Source organism: Heptranchias perlo, unplaced genomic scaffold (genome assembly GCF_035084215.1).
Source record: "Heptranchias perlo isolate sHepPer1 unplaced genomic scaffold, sHepPer1.hap1 HAP1_SCAFFOLD_282, whole genome shotgun sequence".
Lineage (NCBI taxonomy): Eukaryota > Metazoa > Chordata > Chondrichthyes > Hexanchiformes > Hexanchidae > Heptranchias > Heptranchias perlo.
In genome coordinates this window covers 249471-263062 of record NW_027139294.1, presented here as the reverse complement: position 1 = coordinate 263062, position 13592 = coordinate 249471, and the positions used below count along the sequence as shown (strand labels likewise).

The 13592-nt window shown below is 45.4% G+C and overlaps 1 long non-coding RNA gene and 1 other non-coding gene across 2 annotated transcripts in view; one reads left to right on the top strand and one right to left on the bottom strand.

Annotated features, from left to right (window-relative positions):
- Window positions 1-13592, bottom strand: part of LOC137310834 (uncharacterized) — a 227062-nt gene that overhangs the window by 17850 nt on the left and 195620 nt on the right. The window lies entirely within an intron of this gene.
- trnat-agu (transfer RNA threonine (anticodon AGU)) lies at window positions 13134-13207 on the top strand. The gene has a single exon. It is a non-coding gene; the product is annotated as a tRNA-Thr (tRNA).

The following is a 13592-nucleotide window of genomic DNA, read 5'->3' as shown; positions in this document are numbered from 1 at the left end:
CTCCACCATTACCAACAAGCCAGTGGATCAACCCTGGTTCAATGAGGAGTGTATAAGAGCATGCCAGGAGCAGCACCAGACGTACCTAAAAATGAGGTGCCAACCTGGTGAAGCTGCAACTCAGGACTACATGCATGGTAAACAGCAGAACCAACATGCTATAGACAGAGCTAAGTGATTCCACAACCAACGGATCAGATCAAAGCTCTGCAGTCCTGCTACATCCAGTCGTGAATGGTGGTGGACAATTAAACAACTAACGGGAGGAGGAGGCTCTGTAAACATCCCCATCCTCAATGATGGCGGAGTCCAGCGTGAGTGCAAAAGACCAGGCTGAAGCGTTTGCAACCATCTTCAGCCAGAAGTGCCGAGTGGATGATCCATCTCGGCCTCCTCCCGGTATCCCCCACAGAAGCCAGGGGGTTCAGGGACCCGTGTGGGAGTACGTAGTCCCCGTGGGTTTGGGGGTTCTGGGGCCTGTGTGGGCATGCGGAGTCCCCGTGGGTTTGTGGGTTCAGGGGCCCGTTTGGGGGTTCTGGGGCCCCTGTGGGAGTGCGGAGTCCCCGTGGGTTTGGGGGTTCGGGGGCCCGTGTGGGAGTGCGTAGTCCCCGTGGGTTTGGGGGTTCTGGGGCCTGTGTGGGCATGCGGAGTCCTGGTGGGTTTGCGGGTTCAGGGGCCCGTTTGGGGGTTCTGGGGCCCCTGTGGGAGTGCAGAGTCCCCGTGGGTTTGGGGGTTCAGGGGCCCGTGTGGGAGTGCGGAGTCCCCGTGGGTCTGTGGGTTCGGGGGCCCGTGTGGGAGTGCGGAGTCCCCGTGGGTTTGGGGGTTCAGGGGCCCCTGTGGGAGTGCGGAGTCCCCGTGGGTTTGGGGGTTCAGGGGCCCCTGTGGGAGTGCGGAGTCCCCGTGGGTTTGGGGGTTCAGGGGCCCCTGTGGGAGTGCGGAGTCCCCGTGGGTTTGGGGGTTCAGGGGCCCGTGTGGGAGTGCGGAGTCCCCGTGGGTTTGGGGGTTCAGGGGCCCCTGTGGGAGTGCGGAGTCCCCGTGGGTTTGGGGGTTCGGGGGCCCGTGTGGGAGTGCGGAGTCCCCGTGGGTTTGGGGGTTCAGGGGCCCCTGTGGGAGTGCGGAGTCCCCGTGGGTTTGGGGGTTCAGGGGCCCGTGTGGGAGTACGTAGTCCCCGTGGGTTTGGGGGTTCAGGGGCCCCTGTGGGAGTGCGCAGTTCCATGACCATGGACCAGTAATGTCGGCGGGGGGCCGATCCCACACGGGGTGTCGGTGGGGGCCGGTCCTAAGCTTGGTGTTTTCTTGTTCTCAGGCCATTTTCGAGTTCCTGACCAGCTGATTATTCTCAACACCAAACATGGAGTTGAAGCCAAGAACTATGAGGATGTGAGTGTCCATGCTTTATATCCCCTTCCCTGCGGTAATGTAGAATCTACAGCAGAGAAACAGGCCATTCGGCCCAGTGGCTTCATGCTGGTGTTTATCCTCCACACGAGCCTCCTCCCACTCTGCCCCCATATCCCTCGATTCCTTTCTCCCTCATAGACGCATCAAGCCTCCCCTTAAATACTATTCGCCTCAACCACTCTGTGTAGCAGCGAGTTCCACATTCTCACCACTCTCTGTAAAGAAGTTCCTCCTGAATTCTTTACTTGATCTTTTCGTGCCTCTCTTATATTTCGGCCCCCTTGTTCTGGTCTCCCCCACTAGTGGAAGCAGTTTCTCCACATTCACCAATCCTAATTTTCAATACCTCTATCGGGTCTCCTCTTAGTCTTTTACAGAGAAAAGAGCCCCAGCCTGCTCAATCTATCGTGACGGGCACGTCCGCATCCACTCAATTCCTGTAACGTCCTTGTAAATCCTTCCCGCACTGCCTCCAGTGCTTCAATATCCTTTCTGTAGTGTGGGTCTCTCAAGTCAACAATGGATTTACTACATCTTTGTCCGATCTTACAGGCCGTCTCTCTCTCTCTCTCTCCCTGGTTTAGATGAGTGGAGGCCTCCAGCCCATGGAGCACCCCAGATCGCCAAGGCGGAGAAGCTGAAGCCACTTGAGGTGGAGCTGCGACGATTGGAGGATCTGTCAGAGTCGATCGTCAATGACTTTGCCGACATGAAGCAGCGAGAGGAAGAGATGAGAGACACCAATGGTAGGAGCACCCAGCACAGGCTTCAGTCTGCAACACCCGCCCCTTCTCCACTTACTGCTCTCGGTCTCGGGGACCCTGTCTCGTTCCTCGGTTAGCTCCCTCCACCTCCCGGGACATAAGCCCCTCTCCCCTTCTCTCCCCCATAGCACGAGCCTCAGCTTCATACGGTTATCCAGTCGTCCTGTGAAAGATGCAGTGGGCTCTGCTTCAGGCACTTTGTGGCAAAGCATCCCTTGCCCCAACTGCCCTCCACTCGCCCTCGGAGTAAAGAGGGTGGTCTAGGGCTTGGGTACCAGGGGACCAGGGGTTAAAAGGACTGCAGGACTGATCCCCAGTGTCAAAGGGACTTAGTTTTTTAAAAAACGTACATTTATATAGCCCCTTCCACGACCTCGGGATGTCCCAAAGGACTTTATAGCCAATAATGTACTATTTTGAAGTGTAGTCACTGTTGCAATTTAGGAAACGGGCAGCCAATTTGCGCACAGCAAGATCCCACAAACAGCGTTGTGATAATGACCAGATAATCTGTGTTTTAGTGGCGTTGGTTGAGGGATAAATATTGGCCAGAACACCCAGGGGAGAATTCTGCTCTTCTCCCATTAGTGGCCGTGGGATCTTTTACGTCCACCTGAGAGGGGCAGGCAGGGACTCAGTTTCACGTCTCATCCGAAAGACGGCACCTCCGACAGTGCCGCACTCCCTCAGTACTGCACTGGGAGTGTCGGCCTAGATTAGGTGCTCGAGTCTCTGGAGTGGGGCTCGAACCCACCATCTTCTGACAAGGGGGCCTTGTCGAGGCAGATAAGATTCTGCATATTTTCATTCCAAGTTTGACTGCAGGATAAGGGTACGTGTGTACAAACTGGGGCGAGTGTGGGCAGGATGGAACACCCGGAGGGGAGGCTCTCAGTGGGGCAGCGGAGGGAAAACACAGAGTCCTTTCATGGGCCGTTAGATGGGGTGCTCCATGGGCTGGAGGCCTCCACTCATCTAAACCAGGGAGATGGAGTCAGAGGGCTGGGACCTTTCTACACCAGAGGGCAGAGTTGTGGAATAAGTTTTTGGGGAAGGACGGTATAAACGGGGTCCAGAGACAGAAGGGATCATTTGAAGCCCCTGGGATTAAAGGGACAGTGGCTGCATGGTTACAAAATTGGCTAAGGGACAGAGAGTAGTGGTGAACGGTTGTTTTTCAGACTGGAGGGAAATATACAGTGGTGTTCCCCAGGGGTCAGTATTAGGACCACTGCTCTTTTTGATGTATATTAATGACTTGCACTTGGGTATTCAGGGTATAATTTCAAACTTTGCAGATGACACGAAACTCGGAAATGTAGTAAACAATGTGGAGGATAGTAACAGACTTCAGGAGGACATAGACTGGTGGAATGGGCAGACACATGGCAGATGAAATTTAATGCAGAGAAGTGGGAAGTGATACATTTTGGCAGGAAGAATGAGGAGAGGCAATATAAACTAAATGGTACAATTTTAAAGGGAATGCAGGAACAGAGAGACCTGGGGAGTGCACAGACACAAATCCTTGAAGGATCCTGGGCTTTATTAATAGAGGCATCGAATACGAAAGCAAGGAAGTTATACTAAACCTTTCTAAAACACTGGTTAGGCCTCAGCTGGAGTATTGTGTCCAATTCTGGGTGCCACACTTTAGGAAGGATGTCAAAGCCTTGGAGAGGGTGCAGAGGAGATTTACTAGAATGGTACCAGGGATGAGGGACTTCAGTTATGCGGAGAGACTGGGATTATTCTCTTTTGAGCAGAGAAGGTTACGGGGAGATTTAATAGAGGTGTTCAAAATTATGAAGAGTTTTAATAGATTAAATAAGGAGAAACTATTTCCAGTGGCAGAAGGGTCGGTAACCAGAGGACACAGATTTAAGGTAATTGGCAAAAGAACCAGATGGCGATGAGGGTTTTATTTTACGCAGCGAGTTATGATCTGGAATGCGCTGCCTGAAAGGGCGGTGGAAGCAGATTTAATAATAACTTTCAAAAGGGAATTGGATAAACACTGAAAGGAAACATTTGCAGGGCTGTGGGGAAAGGGCAGGGGAGTGGGACTAATTGGACAGCTCTTTCAAAGAGCCAGCACAGGCATGATGGGCCGAGAGGCCTCCTGCGCTGTAAGATTCTTGGTGGTGGGATTGACCTGTTCGAAAGGGACAGGCATCACTCTGGGGTCACTGGGACATCCTGGGGTCACTGCGGGATCACTGGGGACAGTCTGTTGGCCTCTTGCCGCCATCTGACAAGATGGCGGCAGCTGCCATTTTTTCCAAGATGGTGGCCGCGCTTGCCGCCATTTTGTCCAAGCTGGCTTCATTTATTATATAAATAATTGAAAAGTTTAAAATGTAATATAAATAACTCAATAGTTTAATTCATTAAATAAGTAATGAATTGCTTATTTTGTTATATCAATAATTAAATTGTTTTCAAGTGTTTAATTTATTATATGAATACTTCAAATGTTTCATTTATTATAAAGAGAATTCAATAGCTTAAATTATTCAATTGATTAATTTATTATATAAATAACCAAGAGTTTAATTTATTGTATAAAAAATTCAACAGCTAAATTTATTATGTAAATAATTCAATTGTTCAATATATTATAAATAATTCAAGTGTTTAATTTTTTATGTAAATTATTGAATTGTTTAATTTATTCTATGAATAATTAAATTGATTAATATATTGGATAAATAATTCAGTAGTTTAATTATATAATAATTCAAGTGTATAATTTAATATATAAATAGTTCCGTTGTTTAATTTATTGTATAAATAATTCAATTGGTGAATTTATTATACAAATAAACAAGTGTTTAATTTATTAATGAAGCATTCAAGTGTATAATTTATTACATAAATAGTTTATTTGTTTAATTTATTATTTAAATAATTCAACTGTTTCATTTATTATCTAAATAATTCAATAGTTTAATTTATTATATAAATAATTAAAAGGTTTTAATTATTATAAATAATTCAACTGTTTCATTTATTATATAAATAATTCAATAGTTTAATTCATTATATAAATAATCAATTGTTTAATTTCTTACATAACAACTTCAGTTGTTAAATTAAACTATTGAATTATTTTCATAAATTAAGCATCTAAATAATTCAATTGATGAAATTATTATACAAATAATTCAAGTGTTAAATTTATTCTGTGAAGAAACAATTGTTTAATTCATATAAATAATTCGTGTTAAATTTATTATATAAAGAAACAATTGTTTAATTTATTATATAAATAATTCAGGTGTTTCATTTATTATATAAAAAAATCAATTGTTCAATTTATTATATAAATAACCAATTGTTTAGTTTATTATATAAAGAGGTCAAGTGTTTAAATTATATAATTAATTCACAGGTTTAACTTATCATACAAAGATTCAAGTGTTTATTTAATCATATTAATAATCCATTATTTAATTTATTGTATGAAGAATTTCAAAACATTATTTATTGTATAAATAATCAATTGTTTAATTTATTATATAAATAATTCAAAGGTTTAATTCATTACACATAATCAACTGGTGACTTTATTATATAAAGAAGTCTCGTGTTTAATTTATTATATAAATAATTCAACTAAATATTGAATTCTTTATGTAATAAATTAAACGAAGGAATATTTATATAATGAATTAAACTATTGAATTATTTCTATGATAAATTAAACACTTGAATTCTTTATATAATAAATAAACACTAATTGTTTATGTAATAAATTAAACAATTGATTATTTAATGAATTGAACTATTCAATTATTTATGAAATGAATTAAACGATTGAATTATTTATATTATAAATTAAACACTTGAATTATCTGCTTCCAATGCCTTTGTTTTTCGGCCTGATATTAAGATCATCAATGGCGGCTGCATCATCCAGCATGCAGCGCGGTTCAGATTGTGCCCTATCTGAATCAGTGGAGCCCAGCGCGCAGGCGCAGTAGTGACTCATTACCGGTCAGTGTGTCCTGAGCATGCGCGGCCAGTCGAGGCTGCGGGAGGAGCGCGTTCGGTGCAGGTCAGAGGATCGGAGCAAGAGGCTCAATAAACCCCGGGGCCCGGGTCCGGGCTCAGGCCCAGGCTCAGGCTTTACAAACCCCGAGTGCGGCCCCAGACCCGAATATAAAACAGTGAACATTATCCCCCCCTCACTACCCGCCGGGAAATGAAGGGGAAATGGGGATCGGTCAGGGAGCGTCTGTAAATGAAGGAGAAATGGTGATCGGTCAGGGAGCGTCTGTAAATGAAGGGGAAATGGTGATCGGTCAGGGAGCGTCTGTAAATGAAGGAGAAATGGTGATCGGTCAGGGAGCGTCTGTAAATGAAGGAGAAATGGTGATCGGTCAGGCAGCGTCTGCAAAATGAAGGAGAAATGGTGATCGGTAAGGGAGCGTCTGTAAATGAAGGAGAAATGGTGATCGGTCGGGGGGCGTCTGTCAATGAATGAGAAATGGTGCTCGGTCGAGGGGCGTCTGTAAATGAAGGAGAAATGGTGATCGGTCAGGGAGCGTCTGCAAATGAAGGAGAAATGGTGAACGGTCAGGGAGCGTCTGTAAATGAAGGAGAAATGGTGATCGGTCGGGGGGCGTCTGTAAATGAATGAGAAATGGTGCTCGGTCGAGGGGCGTCTGTAAATGAAGGAGAAATGGTGATCGGTCAGGCAGCGTCTGCAAATGAAGGAGAAATGGTGATCGGTCAGGGAGCGTCTGTAAATGAAGGAGAAATGGTGATCGGTCAGGCAGCGTCTGTAAATGAAGGAGAAATGGTGATCGGTCAGGGAGCGTCTGTAAATGAAGGAGAAATGGTGATCGGTCAGGGAGCGTCTGCAAATGAAGGAGAAATGGTGATCGGTAAGGGAGCGTCTGTAAATGAAGGAGAAATGGTGATCGGTCGGGGGGCGTCTGTAAATGAATGAGAAATGGTGCTCGGTCGAGGGGCGTCTGTAAATGAAGGAGAAATGGTGATCGGTCAGGCAGCGTCTGCAAATGAAGGAGAAATGGTGATCGGTCAGGGAGCGTCTGTAAATGAAGGAGAAATGGTGATCGGTCAGGGAGCGTCTGTAAATGAAGGAGAAATGGTGATCGGTCGGGGGGCGTCTGCAAATGAAGGAGAAATGGTGATCGGTCGAGGGGCGTCTGTAAATGAAGGAGAAATGGTGATCGGTCAGGGAGCGTCTGTAAATGAAGGAGAAATGGTGATCAGTCAGGGAGCGTCTGTAAATGAAGGGGAAATGGTGATCGGTCAGGGAGCGTCTGAAAATGAAGGAGCAATGGTGATCTCTATATCTTCAGTCATCCAGGGAGCTCCAGCTTTGGATGCTGTTCCTTTCCTCCTCGTGGGAATCTGTCTACTCTGCACCCAAACCAACTCCTCCTTGAAGGCCTCCCACTATTCAATTACTGTTCTGCCTGCCAATTTTTGATTCCAATCCACCTGGACAAGATCCCTTTTTAACTCACTGGAATTAGCCCTCCTCCAGTTAAGAATTTTCACATTTGACTGTCCCCTGTCCTTTTCCATAACTGTTCTAAACCTAATGAGATTATGATCACTGCTGCCCCACTGAAAGATGCTCCACCTGCCCCACTTCATTCTCCACACCGAGCCCACTGCTGTGCTCACACTCTCACACTCACACTCACTCACACTCACACTCTCTCACACTCTTTCACACACTCACACTCTCTCACACCCTTTCACTTATGGTTTAGGGCCACTGAAAGATGATGCGATGGATTTGGATTTCAGCACAGGGAGGAGGGAGATTGTGTGGGACGGGGATTTACAGCTTTGAGTAATGAGAGAGGAAATAGTGTTCCATAGAAAGTAGAGTTATCTGATCTGAATTTCTATCCTGTAATTACAGTGATAACTTTTATAAACTCCTTTTACAGGGGAGGATTTACAGAGGGAAACTCAAACCAAAGATCACGTCAAGATCTGACAGAGTCACTCGATTCATCAGGACTTGAATATCATCGGCCTTTGAATGTGGAAGGAGAAATGTTTGTCTGTTCTGTCTGTGGGAGAATATTTCAAACATCAGTGTGAGTGGAAAAGCACGGAGACACACACACCCGAGTGAGAGTGTTCCAGTGCACTGACTGTGGAAAGAGCTTTAACCAGTTACACAGCCAGAAAAAACATCGCACCGTTCACAGCGGGGAGAAACCGTACACGTGTTCTGTGTGTGGACGAGGCTTCAACTGATCATCCAACCTGGAGAGACACAAGGACACCCGGACCATGGAGAAACCGTGGAAATGTGGGGAATGTGGGAAGGGATTCATTTCCCCTTCAGAGCTGGAAATTCATCGACGCCGTCACACTGGGGAGAGGCCGTTCTCCTGCTCCGTGTGTGGGAAGGGATTCACTCGGTCATCCCACCTCCTGACACACCAGCGAGCTCACTCTGATGAGAGACCTTTTAAATGTTCTGACTGTGAGAAGAGGTTTAAAAGCAAAAGTAATCTGATGTCACACCAACGCACTCACGCTGCGGAGAGGCCGTTCACCTGCTCTGTGTGTGGGAAGGGATTCACTCAATCATCCACCCTGTTGACACACCAGCGAGTTCACACTGGGGAGAGACCTTTTAAATGTTCTGACTGTGAGAAAAGGTTTAAATGCAAAAGGAATCTGCAGACACACCAATGTACCCACACTGGGGAGAGACCGTTCACCTGCTCCGAGTGTGGGAAGGGATTCACTCAGTCATCCACCCTGTTGACACACCAGCAAGTTCACACTGGGGAGAGCCCGTTCACCTGCTCCGTGTGTGGGAAGGGATTCACTCGGTCATCCCTCCTCCTGACACACCAGCGAGTTCACACTGGGGAGAGGCCTTTTAAATGTTCTGACTGTGAGAAGAGGTTTAAAAGCAAAATTGAACTGCTGACACACCAACGCACTCACACTGGGGAGAGACCGTTCATCTGCTCTGTGTGTGGGAAGGGATTCACTCGGTCATCTCACCTCCTGACACACCAGCGAGTTCACACGAATGAGAGACCTTTTAAATGTTCTGACTGTGAGAAGAGGTTTAACAGCAAAATTGAACTGCTGAGACACCAACGCACCCACACTGGGGAGAGGCCGTTCATCTGCACCGTGTGTGGGAAGAGATTCACTCAGTCATCCATCCTGCTGAGACACCAGCGAGTTCACACTGGGGAGAGGCCGTTCACCTGCTCCGTGTGTGGGAAGAGATTCACTCGGTCATCCATCCTGCTGAGACACCAACGAGTTCACTCCGATGAGAGACCTTTTAAATGTTCTGACTGAGAAGAGGTTTAAAAGCAAAAGTAATCTGCTGTCACACCAACGCACTCACACTGCGGAGAGGCCGCTCACCTGCTCAGTGTGTGGGAAGGGATTCACTCGGTCATCCAACCTGCTGAAACACCAGCGAGTTCACACTGAGAGACCTTTAAATGTTCTGACTGTGGGAAGAGATTTAAAATCAGAAACGAACTGCTGAGACATCGACGCACTCACAGTGGGGAGAGACTGTTCACCTGCTCCGTGTGTGGGAAGAGATTCACTCGATCATCCCACCTTCTGAAACATTAACTTGTTGACACTATTGAGTGACCTTTTAATGCAGTGACTGAGAAGAGCTTTAGAAGCAGAAATGAACTGCTGACACATCAACGCATGCCCATTGGTTGAGAGACTGTTCACCTGCTCCGTGTGTGGGAAGGGATTCACTCAGTCATCACACGTGCTGAGACACCAGCGAGTTCACGAAATGAACAGGTCCAACGAGCCGGTCTGTAACACAGGCCAATGACTCAGTGCAGCTCGTTACCCAGTCACTGGGCTCCGTTATAGCCTCTCCTGTCAGTAACACACAAAGAGAAATTGTAAATCTGAAACAGAAAGAGATAATGTATAACACTTCATATCAACCACCAGTTTTTCCCTCTTTCCGGCTTTTAAAACAATCTGTTTCACAGTTTGTCAAACCCGAAACAGCCTCTGGGATTTGCTGATTGAGAATTTCAGTGGAAATTGGGACCGTCATTAAGTATCGGAACAAATATCCCCGCTGAGGATTCGGGATTGTTACTGGTTTATTTATATCAGTGAGTGACCAATTTTAAACTCGGTGAGGGTCGAAACCTAAGGTAAGAGCCTGGGATAGACAAGAGATTCTTCAATGTATTAAGTTAAATTACACTGATTCCACCAACACTGGACATCACATCCCTCAAACATTGTTACCTGTTACTGTATAAAACTGGTGAGGGTGGAAATGGGAAATAACTGAAGAAAACTTCATTGTATCAAAGTTAATTCTGATCATTATTATTATACAAACATTCTACAGCCGGTCCCTTAAAAAGGACCCAATATCAAACCAGTCCCCAGTCCTTGGGCCTGTGCCTATGTTGTGATTTGCACCCGCTTCTGACTGACTTGGTATCAGACGCACTCCCGTCAACAGTAAACGGATGGAGCCGGATCCATAAGAGAAAAATGAGGACCGACCTCCGCGGTTCTCCCAGAGTGCGGGAGGCGGAGTAACAGCAGCAGACAGAGAGATCTCTCTAAACCAGCCGCTGCCGCCGGAGAGAAGCGAGTCCCGTTCCGAGCCGTGTCTGTCAGGCGCCCGCTGACCCTCTCTTCACTGAAGGGGACCGATTCAGCACCAACTCACACACCCACCATTGGATCATTGAATCACCTTCAACACCTGAATTACATCACCACTTAATCCTCTATACACGAGGAAATACAAACCTTGTCCACACAACTTGCCCTCACAATGTAACCATTTTAGCCCCGGTATCATTCTGGTCTTTCTGCGCTGCACCTCCCGCAAGGCCAATATATCCTTCCTGAGGTCTGGTGCCCAGGACTGAATGCCGTACTCTAAATGTGGCCTTAGCAGAGTTTATAGAATTCTAACATAACTTCCACCCTTTTGAATTCCAGTTCCCTTGAGATAAAGGCCGACATTCCATTAGCCATTTTAATTATTTTTTGCACCTGTCTGCCAACTCGTCATGATTTCCCGAAGTATCTCTGCTCACCCACAGTTCCTGGCTTCTCACCATTTCGAAAATACTCTGATTTATCTTGCTTAGGGCCAAAGTGGATGGTCTCACACTTCCCCAGATTGAAACTTTGAACAGTCTGGGGCTCTTTTGTCGAGAAAAGAGAAGGCTGAGGGTGACCTGATACAGGACTTTAAGATTATGCAAGGGTTTGATCGGTCAGATGTAGATAAGGTGTTTGTACTTTTGGGAGTGGGGACGTCAGAACTTAGGGCCATGAATATAATAGTCATCAATAAATCCAATCTGGCATTCAAGAGAAACATATTTATCCAGAGAGGCGTTAGAATGTGCAGCTCGCTCCCACAAGGAGTAGTTAAGGCGAATCGCATGGATGCATTTACGGTGAAGTGAGATAAACACATGGAGGAGAAAGGAATATTCGTGTTTGCTCATCGAGTTCGATGAAGAGGGGTTGGAGGAGGCTCGTCTGCAGCATAAACACCGGTATAGTCTGGTTGGGCCGAATTGCCTGTTTCTGTGATGTACATTCTATGTAATTCCATGTAAACTCCATCTGACACAGTTTTACCAACTCACTGAATCTATCAATTTCCTTTTACAACTTTATGCTCCCATCTGCACTACTCACTGTGCCTCCTAACTTGGTGTCATCAACAAACCTGGATATACCGCTCTCTATTCCTTTATCTGCCTCATTTATACAGATCCCTGGGGGACACCACTAATCACATCCTGTCAATTTGAGTACATACCCATTAACCCTACTCTCTGTCTCCTACCTCCAAACCAACTCCCTCCCCATGTCAATGGGTTGCTTTGAATTCCACATGTCAACAGAAATGAGAACAGTCTCTGATGTTAAACCTTAACGAATGCCTCTGGAAGTCAATACACACATAACCCCCATAGACACTCCATTATTTACCACGTTCGTTACATCTTCAAAAAGTTCAACTATTTTCGTTAGACTTGACTTACACTTTACAAATCCATGCTGGCTCTCTCTGATCAATTCATGTTTATCCAAGTGCTCAGTCATTCTTTCCCTAATAACAGATTCTGGTAACTTCCCCACAACAGACGTCAGACGAATCGGTCTATAATTTCCTGTTTTATCTCTCCTACCCTTCCTAATTAATGGAATGACATTTGAATTTTTTCAATCCATGGAACAATTCCTGAATCAAGAGAGATTTGAACGATCATGACTAAAGCATGTCCAATTTCCTCACCTATTCCCCTTCGTCCCCTGGGATGGTAAACATCAGGCCCTGGAGATTTGTCTATCTTTAGTCTAATTATTTTCTCCATTACCATTATTTTACTTACACTGAATCCCCTTGATTTATTTTCAGTTTTCCTCGTGTCTCTGGTTTATTATCCTCATGCTTTTCTGTGAGTATTTAGCAAGTCTGCCATTTCCTGATTTTCAATTACAATATCACCTCCATCTGTCTTTAAGGGGCCCACATTACTCTTAGTCACCCTTCTTTCTCTTAATATACGTGTAAAAACCTTAAAAGTTGTCCTTAATTTCACTCACAAGTTTTTCTCGTTTTCCCTCTTTGCACCTTTTACGATTTTTTTTAGTTTCAGCACCACAATAAACAACACTTCACTGTGAAATTTGTTCAATTAGTTCTTCAGTGTCAGAGCGAGAATTGTCCATCCCTAATTTATTTAAAGTAACAAACAAACACAAGCACACATATTCATTCGTGTATCAAAGCACTGATGGACACAGAAAGATAAACACAGCTTGAAACGCAGTCAGTATCGGGATTCACAGGGAAACGGGCAAGCGAAATGGACAAAGATAAAACAGTCTGAACCCCCAACAGAATGTGACGTGTAGCTGATAGATATTAATGAGAGGAGGTGGGAAACAGTACCATGAATGGGCACCGTGGCTTAGTTGGTTAAAGCACCTGTCTAGTAAACAGGAGATCCTGGGTTCAACTCCCAGCGGTGCCTTTGTGTCATTCGTGGTGTTTCGTGAATTTGAGAAGCACACAGTGCTGTGTTTTGTTCAGGATCCAACACGGAACTGATCAGGAGGTCTCTTCAAAAATGCCTTTTCATTATGCAGACAGCCCTCTCATGGAATGTGTCCGTGACACGTTCTTGTTTCTGGGCTCGTTGAGGTCGGGGTATAATTCTTGATTCGATGTTTCATACCCTGGAGAAACCCTAATTTAGCCCTGGACTTTTGATCTTGATCTGCGGTTCAAAGTTTTGCGAAGAGGGAAAAGGAGTCCCCAAATCACTCCACCTGAATCTCAAGCGCTTTTGAAAGAAATTCAGTTCAAACAATCAGGACTTTAAAGGCACCTCAATGACCTGCACTTTCATTGAACGA